The following is a 22,200-nucleotide window of genomic DNA, read 5'->3' as shown; positions in this document are numbered from 1 at the left end:
TACCCCTCAAGCTATCGTAGCAGCTTCTCCGCTGTTCAGTGTTAGCGGGAGACTCCCTGTTTTTTAAGTATTAGAACATTATTTTATCCGCCAGCCCGAAATTGTTCTCTGTTTATAGAGCAGGCTAGAGAAACATTATTTCAAGTGCATATTTTACAGAGCAGTGTTGATTTTATTCGGGCCCCCTGTTGTGCTCATGCTAACTAGCTCTGTGAGCTGAGCATTTCTTCATTGAAGTGTTGCCACAATTAACCCCTTCGAATCCTGGCAAAGCCCCCTTCAATCTGAAGTCTTCCTGAAGGCCATAAATCAAACCCCATAATTTGGAAACAGTAACATCAGTTATTGACAGTGCATAAAGCGCTATGTAAAAGACAGGCTAAGTTGCATCTCGAACCAGAATATAGCCACAAGTCATGAATCATTATGGTCATGATTAGGAGATACAACTCAGAAGAAAACATTCAAATTAGGCTGAGTGTTAGATAAACCCCATTCATGTTTCATGAAATAATCCTACCCTGCTAGTCTAGTCCATTCCTGGTACAAATAACCATGGGCCATATTATCAAGGCCTAGCGATATTTTTATCGCTGCGTTTGCGTCCATTTTCGGACGCAATGCGACGATAAATATATTGCTTTATTAACAACAGCACGCTAATGCGTGTTCAATTGGATTAGCGCTGGCTTCAACCTCGCATCGCCTTGCATCTCTAATGAGATGCAAGGGAGGTGTGTCCCGTGAAACAACATGGGATATCATCACTAACCCTGATACTCTCTGTTTTCAAGTGTATCGCTAACACGCATAGCGATATTTAAATTAGCACTAACCGGGGTTCTCGCCGGTTTGTAATGCCTGCTATTTTCCTTACTAAGCCATATCTACAATGGGAGGTGGATTGTTATGCTGAGTCCACGTCTCCCATTATAGATTAGGTTTTCCCTAACGCGGTTTTCAATACTGGAATTCTGGAGATTTTGACTCTTTCCGCCGCTTTTGCCTGGGATTCTATCACCTCGGCGATGCGCGTTGCTGATAGTGCGCTCACCAAGCGATAGAATCCGGCGATATGCGGCGTTAATTATTTGCACGCTACACACGGCCAGCGATAATTATCGCTGGCCGTTGATGAAATGCCCCCATGTGCGGTCTTCAGGCCACCACTCACAATCCAGGCTTTCTACCTCGGTCCATGTGTCTTACCCCGCCCCTGCAGCAGCACCTTACAGACCTTTATCCCTACTGGTGCCTTGTGGAGCAAGGCGGGGCCACTCGAGCTCGGCTTCTGTGCTGTTGCACAAACACACAATTAATGCTCCTTTGCACAGGAATATGAAAGCTATGGGAGCACGTGCTACTTTTCCTCACTTCCTTTCTACACAGACACCACTGAAGTGGAAATATTTCCTTCTCTGTCTTGTTAGTTTGAACAATGTCAACAACTTGGAGATCTTAAAGAGGAAACATGGTGCTCAAGCACACAGCATTACATTCAAATAAGGCCCTGTGCCTAATCCATGCACACCTTAGTGGTAAATACAGTCGTACTTGTATATCAGGCTTGCCTATGCATTAATATTACTATATAGAAGCCCTGCCACACTCACCAGCATAGTAAGGACTGCACGAGAGCAACATACCAGAGAAGAGCAAGCACCGCCCCCATAGCCCCAAGCTACTACAGCCCTCTCTAGATTAAGACTCCACACCGGTTCTCAACTTTCAGCGGTATGCAAACCATGAACAACAGGTACTGTCAGAGTTCCGAACCAGATTTTGGCCTATCCCTCAAGACACTCTTATTTTTCAGTTATACTGCAGGATCCATGTTGGTGTGTGCACAATAGTATCACTCCCACTTCCCCATTACATCAGGGCTCTTAGTTCCTGCACAAGTGTCACTCTTTGTCAAAGTACACACAAGGTAAAATTAAAAATGCCAAACAACCATCACCCAGACCACAAAAAATTGTGGAGAAAGAGAGTGAGCCCCTCACGGTAGAACCGCCAATGGGGTTATCTGGCTAACAATTACCAGTGTACCCACTTATCATCATAGGTTGCTCTCTCTCATGAAAGTGGAAAGAAAAAGACGAAAACACACAGAGGAAAAGGACAGACACTATATAACAATCCTTTTGCTTCACAACAGTCAGACAATGTGCTGAATGTTCGTGAAACAGCAAGTAACAAGTACCAGTCGCTGTTTAGTGTACACATTCACCATTCACCCCAGTGAGAAAAAGAAAAAGTGAATCTCACACATTCAAATTGCAGGACTCACTGGCCACTCCTCCTTTTATTCTGGGCTGTGAGTACTCCAAACTAAAACAGCCAATCAGAACAGATGTAAATAGAATACTGCAGGCACTCACTGGTACGTGTGCTTTCCTCCTCTAAATGAAAGATGGAGAAGAAATTACCCAAAGAATAAATTCAAAGTAATGCTTAGTGTTGAAACTTTGAGGAGTCCCAGGGCAGCCAGGGGCTACTGGGCTCAAACTGTAGCCATCAGAGCCTTTAACAGCTATGTCCTGGGGATTTATCTTACTATTGAGCCCAAAGCTGAGCACCAAGTCCCTTCAGCACCTTACTCTCAGGGTAGTGAAGTCGAGATGTCCTAAGCTTACTTAGGGGGTGGTGTCGAGTAGAAACTCAGAACTCAATAAAACAAGCAATAACATGAGCAGTGCATTTTCTTAAAAAATGAAAAGTACTTTACTTCTGATACACCACACAATACTATACATAATCATCAGAGGACACTTGAATGGGTACACAATTATCAGGTTACAATTACTGTGAGTTGGGAGATAGCCTAGCAGCTGCGGTCAGTATTTCAAGCAGGAAGAGGGGCAGGCTGGCCACACATGCACACACATACACTCATCCACCTACATGACCCTTGATACTAAACTTTATTTTGACTCCCAAGCCAGCAAACTGGCCTCTTCAGTTTGGTACATCCTGAAGATGATTAAAAAATGACTGCCGTATTTACCAGATGACACACGAAAGACAGTGGTGACGGCCTTAGCCTTGTCAAGGTTGGATTACGGGAATGCCCTGTACGCCGGAGCCAAGGTACAGATTCTTTCCAAATTACAACGTTTGCAGAATGCAGCCTCAAGGCTGGTACTCGACATTCCTAACTATGAGCCAATTTCCCACAAAGTAAAAACCCTCCACGGGCTCCCAATTGCAAAAAGAGTGCAGTTTAAATCTTTATGCCTGGCCTATAAGGCGTTAGATGGATCTGGCTCACAGTTCCCGAAAACCTACTTGAAACTGTATGAACCCTCTAGTTTCAAGTTTTCAAGTTTTATTTATTTATGATAACGGAACTCTGTCGAGATCCACATAACAGTTTATCAATAAAAAGAGAAAACGACATTAATTACATAATTAAATAGAAATGTCAGTACAATGTTAAAAAACATTTAAAGAAAGAAAACAGTTTAAAGCAAAACATTTCGTTTGGGGGATTAAACATAGCTACAATGAAATCATAAGCAGTAAAAATACCCAACTGAAAACACAGAGGTTTTAACCATTTACGTCTGTGTACCATAAGGGCTGGGCAAACAAAAACAACATGGTATAGATCCTGGGAATAAAGTTTACAAAAATCACAGATATCTGTACCACCATGCCATTTAAACAATAGACAATTCAATGGAAGTAAATCATATCTCAACAAAAGAATAAATCGCCTAACTGCATGAGGAAGATTCCAACCTAAATATGGCTGAAGTTTTTTAATTTCACAGGAGTTACCGAAGGGGAACATTCCTCTCTTAGATTTTCGGATCATACTGTCAGCTCTAAAACTCAACTCCCAAGACGTAGTCTTTAAAGATAACTTTAGTTGGGGAGCTGATAATGTAAAAAGACTTTGTTCATCTATCTGTAATAAAGAAATTGCCTGTCTAAAGTTCCTTACAATAGAGAAGTAGACATTATAGGAACCCAACAACTCATTTTTTATTTGAAACCTCAGGGAGCCAGGCTTTCCTTCAGCTATATTAAAAACCCAACGCACCACACTCGCTACTGCCTGGGACCGTGCACTGCGCAAACCAAATTCTTGTCTTAACGAAGACGTAGAGCTTGCAGTATTTACAGAGGCTAAATTACGAAGAATTCTTCCTTCAATAGAATCCAAGAATTTCCAGCATGCCATGTCCACTATTTCCAGTCCGTAGATTAGGGATGCGGGGATTTTTGCCCGATAGACTCCGAGCAATATGGAAAAATGCCTCCGACCTGTCGCTTTGTATAAGGAGATAAGACTCTTCCCTTGAGCGAGAGCTTTCCTACCATTTTTCTCTGTATGGGTTTTTTCTGATAGGTTACTCGTGACTATCTTCCCAAGAAAGGGGTAGGATTTAACTACTTCTAGTCTTTCACCCCCGACAGACCAGTAATAATCGTTATGTTTAGGTTTTCTCCTTCCACAGAAGCACATTATTTTACTTTTTGAGGTATTAATTTTTAAGAAATGGGCCTCGGAGTAGGAGTTCAAACCTTTTAAACGACTATTCAAACCCTTTGGGGTGAGATCCAGAATTAGAATATCATCGGCATACATTAAGCATGCAATGGGTGATCCCCCTAATACAGGGGCAATACCATTGCTAGTAGATAATATGGCTTTAGGTAAATCAGCAATATATAGGGAAAATAACAGGGGCGCCAACAGGCAGCCCTGTTTAAGCCCATTATTGGTAGATATTATCCTGGAAAGTCCTCTATCACCACCCATTAAAACTCTGCACCAGGTGTCTGTATGGAGTGCGATAACTAGTTTCAATAAGCTCGGGGGCATTCCTAACTTTATTAGCTTACTCCAAAGCAAAACTCTATCCACCTTATCAAAGGCCGTAGAGAAGTCAATAAATGCTCCATAGATACCTCCTCTACGGACTGTGACATATTTTTCGATCAAGATTTGGAGAGCGGTAAGATTATCTAAGGTACCGTGTTGTTTTCTAAAGCCGGTCTGCTCTAGGGGGAGAATTGCGAACATGGTCACCCAGTCATTTATAGAATTCAATAGACATTTGGTGAAAACCTTGCCTATGGCGTCTAGGAGAGCTATTTGTCTATAGTTTTCAGGTGAATCCATGACGCCCTTTTTGTAGATAGGGATTAACAAACTCCCTTTCCAAGAGTGTGGAACAATGCCATTAATATAACAAGCTTTAAAAACAGGGTATAGAATTTTCCCCCATAAGGCACTATGAGTTTTCAATACTGAAATTGGAATTTCATCTGGGCCTAAGGCACCGGACGAGCGGAGAGCTTTAATTGCGGCTTCAATTTCTAATTCGGAAGGAGGATCATAAGGAAATAAATCTTCCTGCAATTTATTGAGGTCAAACTCCTCACCATTACAGGGTACTATGAACCCTCTAGAATCCTTAGATCGAGCCAATCAAAATTAATCACGGTTCCGAAATTTAGACGGGCCAGATGGGGTGGAAGAAGTTTTCTTTTGCACACAGCTAGGGCTTGGAACTTGCTGCCACTCACCATAAAAAATAGTCCGTCTTTGGGCTCCTTTAGAAAAGCAGTTAAAACATGGCTCTTTACCGCGATACGCTCGGCTACCCGTCCCACATTCTTGCTGTCTGTCATAGCGCCAAGACGCCCTTGGGCATTCGCGCGCTCTATAAATGGATAAATCAAATCAAATCAAATCATTCACTCACACCACCATGCATTCACAAGCAATCACATATACACCCACCATTCACAAGCACTCACACACCCATTCACAGCATACGCTCACAGATACACATACTTTCATACATACACCAAAAATAAATAAATATAGCTCTTACCTTCTGCAGCATCCCTGGAGGGAATCCTTAGAGGTACCGCTAGGATTAGAACTGCTACCTCCTCTCATTGGAGGACCTGGAGGTGACAGTCCCTTAATTGACACAGAGTGGGTTAAGGTCAGTGAGACTGCTGAGTCCACCCTACTCTGTGAAGAGGCATCAATGATAGACCCTTGACCCAGGGCATTTCAGGGCTTAAAACTGAAGCATCCGGGTCAGAGGTTATCACTGATGCTCCCCCTGGTCAGGAGGGTGAGGGTCTCATGCTCTTTGCCAGGCAGAACAGTTCACGCCCACAGGTCTGTGAGGTTTTCAGCCCGGCAAATTCAGCTGAAGCAGCCAGACTCCTGTGCACTTAGCACGTGTACAGCTCCTGGCTGCCTGACCTGAGAATAAAGAGTGTCTTTCTGGCTGACATTTGCTCAGCCTGACAGACACTCTTTATATCACCTAAAAGGTGTGGTGACATGGCCACTCTGCCCTAAAGGACAGGTCCCTGCAGAAGCCCAGGCTGTTCCAACAGAATAGGTATCAAGTGGTAGCACAATGCAAGTCAGACATTTGTCCACACAAGGAAAATTTGTGGGAAATGTTAGCAGGTTTTTTCTTCGGATCCTGCTTGCCCCCCACTAGACTTGTAATGTTCCTGCCTGTCCATGTCAGGCCTGCCAATGCTGGCAGGGGCTCAGTGTCCGGAGACGTTTTAAGGCATGAGCAAAGTGGGGCAATTTCCCTGGGCCCCCACCTTCCAAGGGGCCTCCTGGGAAAGTAAATTTTACCTCTCTACGGCTCACCTCTGTCTAGTTCTATATATGAACCCCTTTTCTTCTCTGCTTACCTCTACCACCCGCCTCTTTTTGACCAGCATCTTTTTAAGTATTATCGCGGTCCTCGGAAAGACATATTTCAACTGATTTTGTGCTACAGTTAGCACAAAAGTGGGTGATAAAATTAAAAGTTGTTATGAGCAAGGGACCCCAAAATATGTTCTGCCCAGGACCTCAAAAATCTTTAAAATAACACTATCAGTGCCACATAGTATGGGCATAGAATGTATGATGGGCATGGCCATCATGGATGACTGTAAGCACAATGGAATACATTTTGGGGTTTCCAATGGAGAGGTGTATAAGATGGAGGTTGGGGGTACCCTGCCACAAGAGTGCCATGCATTGGAAGCATTGCTAAAGCTTTTGAGATTATCAAGACTTTCAGATACGAGACGAATGGAGATAGGAGTCCCTTTAGGAGTGCAGTGATAGCCTTTAGCCATGTCCAGCTATTTGTTCCTATCAGGTGTTACAACCATCAGGTTCACAGGTGTGGGAAGATGTCAGGCACCAAGGAAACTTACTGCATTGTAAAGCCTCGACAGTGACTCAGGCCACAAAAATCTTGGACACTATTACAATCTAATGGGGGTGGCCCAATGAACCTCAAGACCAGGAGTTCTCACAGAGGTAAATGTCGTTTACAACACGGTGTTTACACCGCACGACCTTTACCACGCTGCCATTACAACGCAAATCGTTACTACGACTTGCGCTGGATGGCGCTGGATGGCGCTGTTGGTTAAGGAATATTGTAATTTTATATTCCAACACCTTCCCTACTGTTACGTGGACTGGTGTTGGAATATAAAATTATAATAATCCTCAATCTGCGCCCTCCAACGCAAGTCGTTGTAACGACTTGCGTTGTAAAATCCGCGATGTAAAGTACCGCGATCAAAATGATCGCATTGTACTATCATACATCCCTCACAGAGGAACAGGCCCAAAAATCTCACCATTGCAATGAACGCAGAGCCAAACTGAGGAGCATCACTACTGCAGGGTCTAAGGGGTGATCAACGCTACAAGAAACACTGATGAGCCAAGGCACCTTGCCCATTGTCTGAATGTCGCTGGCTGCCAGAACTGGGCCTTTACATCACCCCTGCCCTCATTCCTCCAAGGGGGGAGTCAGTGATGTTGCCAATCATAGTTTATTTTCATGATGTTTGCAGCAGGGTGCCCTGCTGCTGAGAGACACCTCTGTGTTTTCAAGGGTAGAGCCATGCACTACTTTGAACTGAACCACAACTGGTGGTTCCCCAAATCTGTACTACACCTTTGCCTGCAAATATGCCTTATTACCCATGAACCCCTTCAGTCCCTGGGACCCCTTGAGATCCTGAAGCGCAGACTCCACCAATTCTGTTGTCTCCCATTCGACGCCAGCTTCACCAGTAGTGATGCTCTTTGGCTTGGCTCTGAGTTCATTGGGGTGGTGGGATTTTTGGGCCTGTTCCTCTGTGAGAAAGCTGCAACCACTCCTGGGCCTGACTCCTTCTACCCTGACAACTACAGAGGCATCTGTGAAAAGGCAGAGCCCAGCACCGGCGCTCTGACTTGGCAGCTACAGTACAGGGACTTAATACACCAGTGCAAGGTACCATTCTCACTGGCAGGTCAGAGACATTGGGCATACCCAGGCACTTCATATTTTGCCATCAGAGCATTGCAACCACAATAGTTTACAGCAGAGACTTATAGACTGGTCACAGTGCCAATGGTCTAGACAGAGGCTGAATCACTAGATCGCTCTAATTGATTCCTATTTTCCGGCTATTGATTAACGTATTCCTGTATCGCCGCCTCCATACTTGGGTAGTATTGAGTTGTCTATCGATTCAGGTACTTTTTCCTATGTGGGATAAAGCACAGGCTGGATAACCAATTATTAAGAGCTGTGCTGTGCATAATTAAGCTCTGAATCTCTAACCTTGCACCAGATCCCTGAGTAACCCTTCGACTGGTCAACCACCTACCCTGAGTCGAGTGATCAGTAGCTGTTCCTCCGCTATAGCAGAGGGGTATCGCCCCTCCTGTCAGGAGTCTCAAAATGTGAAAAATAAAAAGATAATAAACACATGTATTGTCATTTTATTTTTCCTCTCAGAGCCGAGTCTTGGGGGTGGGGCCATTGTGATGGCTGTCATGGAGGGGGAGTGGTGGGCACTACTATCGTCTTAGGATGGTCAAACCGACATGCACACTGAGCTGACTCCAACTCGAGCGGAATTGCCAGGTTGGAGACAGCAGGCACAGCTCCCAGTCTCTCTGGGGGCGCAAATCGAGGGCGCTCAAGCCAATCCTGACACTTCTCTCATACTGCCAGAAGCATGAGAGCAGCATCAGGATTGGCCGCAGGGGAATCTGGGAGCCTGTGCCTGCAGTGGACTGGAGCCAGAGAGTAGCAGAAGAGCGACGATGCGGCAGGTAAGTTATTTGGTTTTGTGTTTTGTTGTGTGTTATGTCGTCATCCCATCCCACGCCCCACTACTTTGGTTTGACACCGGCTGCGAGTGATAAAGGGTTGTACTTGATGCTCACTCTTCAGAGCTCGTAATAGGATGTGCTCAGAATCCCTGAGGTCAAATCGATTCATTCCCTATGACTGAGTCCCAAAAACTCCTGTTGTGCTCTAGAGTTCCAGGTAGGTTCTGGCAACACTTGATGCAGTAGTTAAAATCATGATTCCAACTTGTACCAAATGACTCCTCGTTTTTGCTGCATAAATGTACAACATTTTGATTTTCACATCTTGGTGAAAACAAGTCGTACTCCTGAGTTATCTACCATTCCAAAACTGAAACCAGGGAGATCATGCTGAGCCCTGGGTTATCGACATGTACCTGTTGCAACAGCACCTCCCCAAATACTGAAGGACTCATAATGAGCCACAAAGTTGTATTTTACTACCTTGCCCTGGTGCAGGTTTACGACTGTTGAGTAATTTCAAATCTTTTCCAAGTTGCGCACGGTAACCTGTGCCAGCTGCAGCTTTACAGGCCCATTCCTGGAGAGTTTTATTTTCTCAAGTGAAAACATTCATCCGTATATTTCTGCATGAAAATACGAGCCAGTGCAAACACAATTGCTAACATTCTATATTTTTCTTCTCTGCAGAGACTATATTTTAGCCTCTGGAGATAACACTTTCCCTCCACCACAATCAATGTTGGAGATGCTCCCTTTCGCTTCCCACCCTGGAAAGGAATTTACTATCCTCCCCCTTACGAGTGAATCTCCGACTGTTTCCAGCGCCGGAAGAGCACACGCAGGAGTTTGTGAACTTCCAAGAACTTGGACGTTTGCGGGAGTTCACAAACTTCCACAGCTTTACCGCCTCTGAAGGCCCAATCTCGTTCAGTGGGAGGAAATTTACTCACACAAAAACCTGCGCCAAATTAATTGCTTTTACGTGTGCAAGAACAACTTAAATAAATTACAAGAGTCGATTTGAGCTGATAAAAAAGAAGCTATTTGCACATTAAAGTCAAACTTACTCTCAAAAATAGCTTTGGGACCAGGGCCAAGTTTCTTGCATGCACCGGATTCCCGGGGCAGATGGAAAGCCTGGACCACTGATCCAGGGATTGAGGTTGTGTAAAGGAAACCCATCTCTGGGCCCCAGTATTAAATGCAGTGCATCTTTACTGCCAAGAAGGGCTATCCCTCGGCCTGAGACTTCAGAAATTGCTTTTTAATTTTTGCTGATCCAGCTGCTTGTAGCATTTAAGTGTATTAATCACGTTTCAATATATCTGTAAATATAGACTAAACAAACACTGGCATGTGTTCCCACAGACACAAGGATGCGCAGGGGATTAGTAAAGAACAGAGCAGCCAAACATTGGGGCAGAATGCATAGTCCTGAGACACTAAAGCCCCCCCGGAGATATTCATATATTGCCGTAGCGAGCACGCAACACCATGCAGTAGAAAAGGCTTACCACCAAATCAGCACTGGTGGGTTAACTCATGGGTGACCCAAAGGGGTAGACAGTGTTGATAAACATAAACTGACTGCAACCGAGCATACAAAGTACATCGTAACGCATATCTCAAGATGCACCACTGTGGCAACCGCTTCCAAGTGTTTACCCCGCTGGTGGAGGCGGATGCCCAGAGGAAAGTAGATCCCACCAAATCCAACTTTTCGAGCTTGTCTCGAGGACACAGGGGTTAATAATAATAATAATAATCCACATTTGTATAGCGCACAATCACCCGTTAGGGTCTCTAGGCGCTGGGGGCCGTCGGGAAGATTAAGCAAGCTATTGCCCAGAGTCACATGGTGCTGGGCTAACCTGCCGCCGGAGCCGGGGATCGAACCCTGATCCCCAGATTCCAGCGTCAGTCGCCCTGGCCGCGGCGCCACACCTCTCCCCTTTCTGCTTTCAGGTGGGGCCCCTGCCAGATGCTACCAGAGGTATTCTGATCATGCCCCCTCTCTTGGGGAGTGTTGCTTGATAAATTTCCAGGTATCCAAGCTGTCACCCTGTAACCCTGCCAAGGCCCAGGGAGCGGCAGCTGCTGGATCCGGCCAACCCCCTCACCCGGGCTGGCTTTAGCACTGGTGGCGCCCTGTGCGACAATGTTTGTTGCCGCCCCCCATGACCACCGCCGCCACAGATTCCCTCACTACCACTATTTAACAGTGACCCTCAACAGGGCCGTTTCTAGGTGTTTTGCCGCCCTAGGCAATAATTGAAAAATGCCGCCCCCTCCCTTTTACCACCATCACTCTCTCCCCCTGTCATCCAGGCTAGAGAGGCACACCCTCTACTGCCAAACTCTTCCATGTTACTCTCAACTACTATCAGGAAACAGGATCACAATAGTCAGTCCTGGAAACGACCTCAACGAAAGGCCAAGGCCAGATCGTTATGGTAGCCATACACTCACAGAATTATGTACATGGATGCCCAATAGAGCCTTGTGTTTAAATACCACAGAGACGTCAAGTGCACCTCGTTTTAAAAACCAGAAACAACAAAAATAGTAACTTGCATTGCTCACTCACCCAGTACCTGCCCTCAGTACCCATCAGTGAACACAGACATCGGGGCTCACTTGGTCAGTACCTGTCCTCAGTAACCCTCGATGAACACAGTTGTCAAAGCTCACTGTTAGTACCTGTCTTCTGTACCCCTCAGTTAACACAGTTGTCAATGCTCCCTCGGTAGGTACCTGCCCTTAGTACCTCTTAGTGAACACAGTCTTTAGGGTCACTTGGTCAGTACCTGTCCTCTGTACCCCTCACTCAACACAGTCTCAATTGGTCTGTATCAGTCCTGAGAGACCCTTGGTGAGTACCAATTCTCAGTGCCAATCCTTATTACCCCTCCCTATTGTACCAGTCCTCATGCGCCTCTCCTCCCGCGGGTCTTTCTCTTTACTTCTCGCGTCTCCTTCTGCACGTTTCCCTCAGCTCTTCTCACAACTCAGTTTGGAGTTGTTCCTTTGCACATGGCCCCTCTCTCTCCCTTTGGTCCTCCTCTGCACCTCTCCTCTCTGAACTCCCCAGTCTTATCACCTCCTCTCCTCACCCGGGTCCTCTCTCCTCATTAAACTCCGCAGTGAATTGTTGCAGGACGAGCAGTGGGATACTCATACTGTTAATTAGTTTAACTCGGGAGGTTGTACTCTACCCGTAACCCCTCTCTTTCCCTTTATGGCTCTAGAGAGGTCATCCTCTCTGTGTAGCTACAGTGTTGAGACGCATGCTTATACACACACACACCTTCGACTGTGTGCATGGCATGTCCTGTTATTTGTGCTACCATCACAATTCCCAACGTTCAGCTGTTTTTTGTTAGCTCATAATAGTAGACATAGTACCCCCTGATCGGGTTTTTGATTTTTGCTGATGTCTGTGTTATACACGCACTTCTCTGTCCCCGGCTGCTTACGTGAGTTTTTCTATCTGTGATGTACCACAGTTGCCCTTGTTCTGTTGTTTTTTTAGTTCTGTGTGTTTGTGTTACGTACACAATTTCTTCTGCCCGGTTTTGTTTATTTGCTGATGTGTGTTTAATACATGCTGTTTTGTTGGGCCTTTGTGCTTCCTATTATCTGGTGTCTGTGGTACACACACAGTTCCCCTGCCCGCTTGTGTGTACGCACGCAGTTCCCTGTGCCAGAGTGTGTTTTTGGTAGTCCGTGAGTTGGGTTTTGTACAGAGAATCCCTGCGCTGTCTGGTTTTTGGTAAACCCTGTTTTCTTCACCATATAACCTGTTTTTGCAGTGTTATTTGTGTTAGATACACTTGTTCTTGTGGGTTTCGTAGGTAATTCAAAATCATGTGAATTTTTTGCGAACGTGTGTTGTCCTCATACGCTCTTTAATGTGTTTGTTATCTCCACGGGCACCTTTAACTGACCTACACATTACTTTTCTTTGGGTATTTTTCTTAACCGCCTCTCAATGCAGTTATTTTCAAATGCCTTCAGTTGCTTTATGTGCCAAACCGTGTGATTTCTGTCTCCTGACCGCGCACCCTGGGTTTTGCTTTTGGTTATTCCCAGGGCCGTTTCTACCATTAGGCAAGACTAGGCGGCCGCTTAGCTAATCTTTCGTAGGTTCAAATTAAGAAAAAAATCCCCCCTTTGGCCGCCCTAGCCCTTTTTGCCGCCCTAGGCGGCCGCCTAGTCTTGCCTAATGGTAGAAACGGCCCTGCCCCTCAAGTCGCCACAACCACTCTCTCCCAGATTCATTTAGTTTTATAGAGCCACTCATACTAGTGAGAGTTGTCAGAGCACTTTATATCACACACACATTAAACAGAGACAATCATAGGTGTGTAAATCAGTGTATAGAAAATATTACATAAGACAGAGGACTGCAAGGTGTAGGAGTCACATCATCCATAATGGTAGGCAGTATAGTTCGAGTCCTTAGTCTGGAAAAGCACAAATTGAGAATGTAAAATGTATCACCATTGTTAGGTGATCTCTTTAATAATAAGAATTGATTTCTACTCAAAGGAACCCTTTTTGCAAGATTAGAATAATGAAAGACTGGGCAAGAAACATAGCACTCTAATATATACCTTGCAGTTTGCATGTAGCTCTTTGATGACAATTAATTGCTCAATGTTCTATATTAGGATTTTAACTTATAAACTTCAAGTAACAAAAGGATATCTCTGACAAAAGCAGTAACCCACTGACCTGTTTACATTTTATGGACTTTGTTATCTGCATGGTACGCATTCTTTTCAACAGGCATATTAACCCTCTGAGCTAGCTTGCCATGAGTCAAAACTTCCAATAGACAAATCTCCTTCTCACTCCAGGAAGAACATTAATCACCTGAGTTACCTTGACATTTTTTTTGATGCCTGGAAATTGCTGTAGGCAAGGAATGTCAAATCAGGTGCTTTTAAAATGATTATATACTTACAAGCATGGCATCCTCACCCCAAGTCAGCACCCGGTGCCAGTGGCGGCTCCTCTGCTATGGCGGAGGAGCGCTGCCCTACTTCTTTTAAGCAGTGCAAAGAAGAAGCATAAAATGATAAAAAGTTTAAGTTAGAATCATTTCATGCTTCCTGCTGCTATGTAGGAGGGCGGCTGGGTGGTGCTGCTCTGCTCTTGGAGCAGGGCTGGGGAGGAGTGGTTTGCCCACTCCTAAGTGCGCATTGAGTGTTTGTTCGGCCCTCTCTGGCTCCCCAGACCAGTGTGCGCACTTTCACCGTCCTCCATGCAGGCTGCATTACAGCCTGCATGGAGAACAAGCCCAGGCTCCCATTCCCATGCTGAGCGTCCAACCAGAACGCTCGTAACCAATCACAACTCTGCAGCGTTGTGATTGGCCAGTGGGACCTGGCTGTGCTTCCGTCCGAGGTGGAGAAGAGCAGGAGTGGAGATGCAGGACCCGGCGCAAAGGTACGTTTATTCGAATTTTTTTCTGTGTTTTTAAAAATATATATATGCAATCCCCCTACGTGATCTCCCCTGCGCGACCCGCCCCGCACCGCAACCTGCGAGCCATGCCGGCTGCCATGGCCCGGTGCGGTGGCATGGGTCACTCTGCCCCTACCCACACATTACCTGCACTTGCAAAGACATCAGCTATTGGCACTCAGCCAATTCCAACGCCTCCTGCAAATAGAGTAAAAAAATGTCAGACCTAATATCTAATAGGGGTCTCATTGCTGAGTGAAATGCCCTTCAATTGTGCACAAATATGGCTATGTCTTGTGCCATAAATGTTTGCATGGTATTGTTGCCATGCTTCCACAAACGTTCAATATCCTGTTACTACCGTGCTCCGCCCCACTTCCTGTGGGGTATTATTTCAGACAATACGATGTTGCATGGACCCAGCCATCATATTGTGTGTTTGAGGTATTTCCTTATTGCCTGTAGCAGAGGGCACCTGCCCAATTATGTTTTGTCTTTGCCCCCCAGGTGTATAATTAATGCATTAGGCGGAGTGCCCTCTTTTACCACATAGGCTTGACCAGCACATGCTGGGAAAACACAGCCAGATGACAACCGTGTAGAAAAACATATTCCTACAGTTCCTGAACTCCACCCGATGAGCTGTCCTTACAGCAAAGGAGTGGCTGATGGGCCATACAATACACACTATCAAAACTAGAAGAACAGAAATTGGTTTAGTAAAGTTTATTGAGTATGACCAGTTTGAGATTAATATGCATGAGGAAAATAATTGTGGCTGGATATGAGTCTTGACACATAATATAATACTTCATGATCTGTACCCACGAGTCCTGGGAGGCATGGGTGGCAGAGTCATTAAAGCCTGTTAATAGCCAGGCGGAAGAACAACAAACAGAGTAAATGAAAAAGCAAAAGTATCCAGAACATAACCAGTCTATGAAAACCTGTGTTAATTATGTTGATGACACTGACGGGGTCTACACTTGTCAGGTAAAAATATGAATGAGATAACCCACAGAGTTAATGTGCCTATGACGCTTATGAGTAACCTGAGGGCCACTGGTTGCAATTCTAGAAATTTAAATCCGTGGGCTAGTATGTCTGCTGCAGAGATCTGCATTTATCGTGCAACTTACAAGCTCTCATTTAAATAAGGAAGCGCAGAATGTTAGACAACTGAGACACAGATCTGTATGTAAACACGTAGGCCGCAAGTTAAAATTTAAGTGAAACTGCGCCTTCCAATCAGTGCATTGTGTTTGAGCTATCAGTGATGTTTTGTAGTACAATAGGGCTCTTATTGTCAGAATCCTCTTAAAATATAGCAATGCAAAGGCAAAGGAGGGTAATATAGTTGAAACTAAATCAATCGCAAAGTAAGATAACAATAGTATTGTAGGTAAGGCGCACTAGTCTGCATGTTCTAATGCCATTAATGGGATGGTGAGCACGTACTGATTTCCAGTGGTGCTGGAAGAATTTTGAGTGGGGTGTCCTGCTATCAACGTTACATCACTGGACTTATGGGGATTGTGAAAAATCCAAGTGTCACACAAAGAAGAAGTGTCACAATTGAGCCAGGTCCGTTCGGCAAAAGAGGGTGTAGTATGTAGTTGGTGGTGCATTTTGGAAAAAACTGTTGCAAATATATTATATAAGTATGGTATGGTAGCGTACTGTCATTTACAGACAGCTCATACTCCATTGAAATTACTTCTAAATTTGCAAAGGCAAACAGTTTTGCTGATAAAACTCTATGGCGCATAAACGGTAGTACGGAAATTAATTTTTGCTGTCTTAGAAAAAAGTACATTCTGCAGCCTTTCCTTTCACACCAGCAAGACTGTCAAATAGTTTGTTTTATAAAATCCTCTCACTTTGCAGAGAAAGAAAACACCAATTTCCATGTTGAAAGAATTGCAGCATTTTTTCAGAACTCAGAAGACAATCTGACATGTTCGCTTTGTCTGTGGACACACAACAATTGTGACCAAAATGTAAAGCCTTCTTTATTGTTCATTCATCTTCTGAACTCCAGCATGTCTATTTAGGGCTGCTCCATCCTCCCCCGCACCCTACTTCCTGCGCCTAAGAACCTTCATGCTGTGACAGCAAGGCTATCGCCACTACTCTTTTTTTCTGGCAACTTGTGGTCAGTTTGAGTCTCCAGACCCCGGTGGTAGGTGATTGGTCGGCTAGATCTCAGCTGCGGAAGATAGGCGTGGCTAGGGGGGTTACTTCGCGGCGCTCGCGGTCTGCAGGTGTCAGAGAGCCGCGAGCCCAGCGGCAGGAGGAAGGAGGAGGCGCGAGCCGCCGGAGCAGAGGGCGCGCGCGCAATCTCTGGGCACAGGCGCGTCTGCACAGTTCGGCGCGTGGGTTGGGGGCTTTGGGAGTACCTGCACGCGCCCCTGGTGTCAGTGCGGGCGACAGTCCTTGACCCACCAGCGGTTGCTTCCATTGATGAAAAGAAGGTTGAACCAAAAAGCTGCTGCCCGTCTGCTTCACACACCTGCGCCCCCGCGCCGAGAGGAGCCTGCACGCCAGCACAAGCCATAACTCTCACCATTGTACTTCCAGTTACCTTTGTTAGGATCAGAGGGGTACCACAACCTCTCTGCACCCTCCCCCTCCTGTCCCAGGTCTTGTGCGTACAGCCTCTCCAACTATCGAACACTAATAGGACCTGAGGTCGATTTTTAATTTGAGCTTCCCAGCGACCCGTGCACCCCAGTGCAACTTTATCCTGGAAAAGCTGACGAAAGCAGTAGTCCTTTTCGCTCGTGCATTTGTGTCGCTCTGCACCCCACAGTGACACTGTGAAGTAGAAGTTGCACGTGCCATATCTGTATCGCAGTGATTGCTGGCTCCCTGCTTCAGGGTGCACAGGTAGGGTTCAAGAGACCGGCACTGCAGACGCTCTTCCTCTACCTCTCCTTTGGTAGTAGAGCGCTCTACAAAACCCTTCAACTTCAACTTCCTCTCAATTAGATGCTCAGAGCATCCTTGACTTTGCACGGCTGTTGCTCTCCCTGGTGGCTTAGCTGCCAGTACTGCACGTTGATTGGTCTCCGTCGCTGCAGCGCAGACCTTGCATTGCCAGCTTTTTTTGCCTGCAACAAACAGCTTATTTTGTGCTCATCTCCAGTTGTTCGTCTTCGACTGCCTGTAACTTTCCATAGGAGCCTGTGGGCGTGACTCTGTCCAGTGGTGTACATCATCTTTGACTTTACGCAGTAGTAGAGGGAGAGGTTGCGGCCACCGGCAGGGACTTTACTCTGAGTAGTTCCCTCCAGCAGCACTGACTTCTCATAAGTTGTGAACACGCCAGCAGTGACAGCGCAGGAGGGACGACCCGCGCCAGCAGTGACTCTGTACCCCCGAGGTCCGTGCACCCTGCATTGACCCTGCCCTGCTGCACGTGGGCAGCTGAGATGGCGCGCGCCTGGCTGGCGCTGTGGCCGGCGGTGGTCTGGTGCCTCGCGTGCCGTGGCGAGGCTGTGGCGCTCCTGGACCCCTTGGATCCGGGCTCTGGCCTCCCACCGGTAGAAGGTAGGTGCCCGTGACCAAAACACGCAAACACTAAAGTGCGATAATTATTGGCAAACAGGCAGAGACGTTTTAAGGCATGGGAAAGTGGACACCTGCCACCTTTTAAGGGGCCCTCTGCTACAGGGATACTTCTCAGTTCCTGTGACTCTGTCTCCCTTTCACTGATTTCTAGATCAGAACCTCACTATCTCTACCTCTGACTCCGTCTCCCTCTCTCAAACCATTGTCATTTTAAGGATGTTTGGGCCCTGCACAAGACACATTTAATCTGTTTTTGTATGAAAGTTTAAGTATAATATTGTTGGGCATCGTGCATACTCGGAGGATAGGGGACAGAACTCAAAGGTGCACTGAACAGAGGGGGGCAACAATATATCATGAGCTGCCCGGGGTCCAAAAATTCCTTAAGATATCTTTGTACCTTTGCCTCCAGGGAGCAAATGCAACGTACTGCACATTTTAAACGGTTAAATGTTTGTAGGGGTATTAACATAGCTGATGAACTATTTTTGATTGAAAATAAATGTAACTTGATCTCAGAAAACGTGTAAATAGTTTGAGGGCACATCCTAAGAGTATTTGTAAAGCGCAAACCTACCATACCATAATAAAGTGGAACCATGGTCATGGAAATAGGAAATGTGGATGTGCACGCGCCGCTAGCTCAGTTTGCTAAAGGGTCTCTTTGAGACTGATGCCCTCGTGGGGATTAGCAACTCTCTACAAATGCAGACTGAGTGATTGAGACTGTGAATGAAGTAGCCGATGATGCAATGGCTGGAGCTTAAGACGGCTAGTTTAAGATGCCAGCCACCCCTTGCATCTACTAGGAGCAGATTCAACCCTCCACCACCACACAGCATTATTTCTTCTCGCTCAGTTTATTCCCACAGCTCTTATGCTCAGTGGCTGGTCTACAGTGTGTACCCATTAGTAAACTCAGTCTGTACTGGGAGCATTTAATGAGTTAGCAACTATCCTGCCCTCCCACCCCCCTCCCTGTCAGAATAGTACCTCTCATCAGAATGGTGGATACTGTTGTTAGTATATAAGGGTTGTCGAGTGCACAATGGGTATCGGTACTTCTCAGCAGGACAAAGAGTCTTATCAAGCTGTTGGGGTTGGTACTGCTCTGCATTCCGGCAGGAGTACTGGAAGGCAGTGCATGCCTTTACCTTTCTACAGGGTGCGTTGCATGGTAAGATACAGCATCCGAGAGTCCCCGCAGCAGGTGTCACACAGCAGTGGGGTATAATTTGCTGCAAGACTGAGTCTGGCACTTCTGTTGCTTAGCTGCAGGACTCTGGGTACTGTCAGACGATGAGTCAGGGACTGCTGTATGCTTTGCTGCAGGACTCTAGGTACTGTCAGATGAGTCTGGCACTTCTATATGCTTTGCTGCAGGACTCTATGTACTGTCAGACGATGAGTCTTGTACTTCTGTATACTTTGCTGCAGGACTCGAGTTACTGTAAGTCTTATACTTCTGTATGCTTTGCTGCAGGAGTCTAGGTACTGTCAGACGATGAGTCTGGCACTTCTGTATACTTTGCTGCAGGACTTTAGGTACTGTCAGATGAGTCTGGCACTTCTGAATGCTTTGCTGCAGGACTCTAGGTACTGTCAGATGAGTCAGGGACTGCTGTATGCTTTGCTGCAGGACTCTAGGTACTGTCAGATGAGTCTGGCACTTCTGTATGCTTTGCTGCAGGACTCTATGTACTGTCAGACGATGAGTCTTGTACTTCTGTATACTTTGCTGCAGGACTCGAGTTACTGTAAGTCTTATACTTCTGTATGCTTTGCTGCAGGACTCTATGTACTGTCAGACGATGAGTCTGGCACTTCTGTATACTTTGCTGCAGGACTTTAGGTACTGTCAGATGAGTCTGGCACTTCTGAATGCTTTGCTGCAGGACTCTAGGTACTGTCAGATGAGTCTGGCACTTCTGAATGCTTTGCTGCAGGACTCTAGGTACTGTCAGATGAGTCTTGTACTTCTGTATGCTTTTCTACAGGACTCTATGTACTGTCAGACGATGAGTCTTGCACTTCTGTATGCTTTGCTGCAGAACTCTATGTACTGTCAGACGATGAGTCTTGTACTTCTGTATGCTTTGCTGCAGGACTCTAGTTACTGTAAGTCTTATACTTCTGTATGCTTTGCTGCAGGACTCTGGGTAATGTCAGACGATGAGTCTGACACTTCTGTATGCTTCGCTGCAGGACTCTGAGCACTGTAAGTCTTGTATTTCTGTATGCTTTGCTGCAAGACTCTAGGTACAGTCAGACGAGGAATCTGGCACTCCTGTATCCTTTCCTGTAGGACTCTGGGTACTGTCAGATGAGTCTGGCACTTCTGTATGCTTTGCTGCAGGACTCTAGGTACTGTCAGACGATGAGTCAGGCACTTCTGTTGCTTAGCTGCAGGACTCTGGGTACTGTCAGACGATGAGTCAGGCACTGCTGTATGCTTTGCTGCAGGACTCTAGGTACTGTTAGACGATGAGTCTGGCACTTCTGTATGCTTTGCTGCAGTACTCTATGTACTGTCAGACGATGAGTCTGGCACTTCTGTATGCTTTGCTCCAGGACTCTAGTTACTGTAAGTCTTATACTTCTGTATGCTTTGCTGCAGGACTCTATGTACGATCAGACGATGAGTCTTGCACTTCTGAATGCTTTGCTGCAGGACTCTAGTTACTGTAAGTCTTGTTCTTCTGTATGCTTTGCTGCAGGACTCTATGTAATGTCAGACGATGAGTCTTGTACTTCTGTATGCTTTGCTGCAGGAGTCTAGGTACTGTCAGACAATGAGTCTGGCACTTCTGAATGCTTTGCTGCAGGACTCTAGGTACTGTCAGATGAGTCTGGCACTTCTGAATGCTTTGCTACAGGACTCTAGGTACTGTCAGATGAGTCTTGCACTTCTGTATGCTTTTCTGCAGGACTCTATGTACTGTCAGACTATGAGTCTTGTACTTCTGTATGCTTTCCTGCAGGACTCTATGTACTGTCAGACGATGAGTCTTGCACTTCTGTATGCTTTGCTGCAGGACTCTAGTTACTGTAAGTCTTATACTTCTGTATGCTTTGCTGCAGGACTCTATGTACTGTCAGACGATGAGTCTTGTACTTCTGTATGCTTTGCGGCAGGAGTCTAGGTACTGTCAGACGATGAGTCTGGCACTTCTGAATGCTTTGCTGCAGGACTCTAGTTACTGTCAGATGAGTCTGGCACTTCTGTATGCTTTGCTGCAGGACTCTGGGTACTGTCAGACGATGAGTCAAGCACTGCTGTATGCTTTGCTGCAAGACTCTAGGTACAGTCAGATGAGGAATCTGGCACTCCTGTATCCTTTGCTGCAGGACTCTAGGTACTGTTAGACGATGAATCTGGCACTTCTGTATGCTTTGCTGCAGGTCTCTAGGTACTGTCAGACGATGAGTCTTGTACTTCTATATGCTTTGCTGCAGGACTCTATGTACTGTCAGACGATGAGTCTTGTACTTCTGTATGCTTTGCTGCAGGACTTTAGGTACTGTAAGTCTGGCACTTCTGTATGCTTTTCTGCAGGACTCTATGTACTGTCAGACGATAAGTCTTGTACTTCTGTAAGCTTTGCTGCAGGACTCTAGTTACTGTAAGTCTTATACTTCTGTATGCTTTGCTGCAGGACTCTATGTACTGTCAGACGATGAGTCTGGCACTTCTGAATGCTTTGCTGCAGGACTCTATGTACTGTCAGACGATGAGTCTGGCACTTCTGAATGCTTTGCTGCAGGACTCTAGTTATTGTAAGTCTTGTTCTTCTGTATACTTTGCTGCAGGACTCTATGTAATGTCAGACGATGAGTCTTGTACTTCTGTATGCTTTGCTGCAGGAGTCTAGGTACTGTCAAGCTGAGAGTCTGGTACTTCTATATACTTTGATGCAGTACTCTAGGTACTGTCAGATGATGAGTCTGGTACTTCTATATACTTTGCTGCAGGACTCTAGGTACTGTCAGACGATGAGTCTGGCACTTCTGTATGCTTTGCTGCAGGACTCTAGTTA

This window comes from Lissotriton helveticus, chromosome 5_1 (assembly GCF_964261635.1).
Source record: "Lissotriton helveticus chromosome 5_1, aLisHel1.1, whole genome shotgun sequence".
In the NCBI taxonomy this organism is placed as follows: Eukaryota; Metazoa; Chordata; class Amphibia; order Caudata; family Salamandridae; genus Lissotriton; species Lissotriton helveticus.
The sequence above is the reverse complement of the archived record's forward strand: the minus strand, read 5'-3'. Positions refer to the sequence as shown.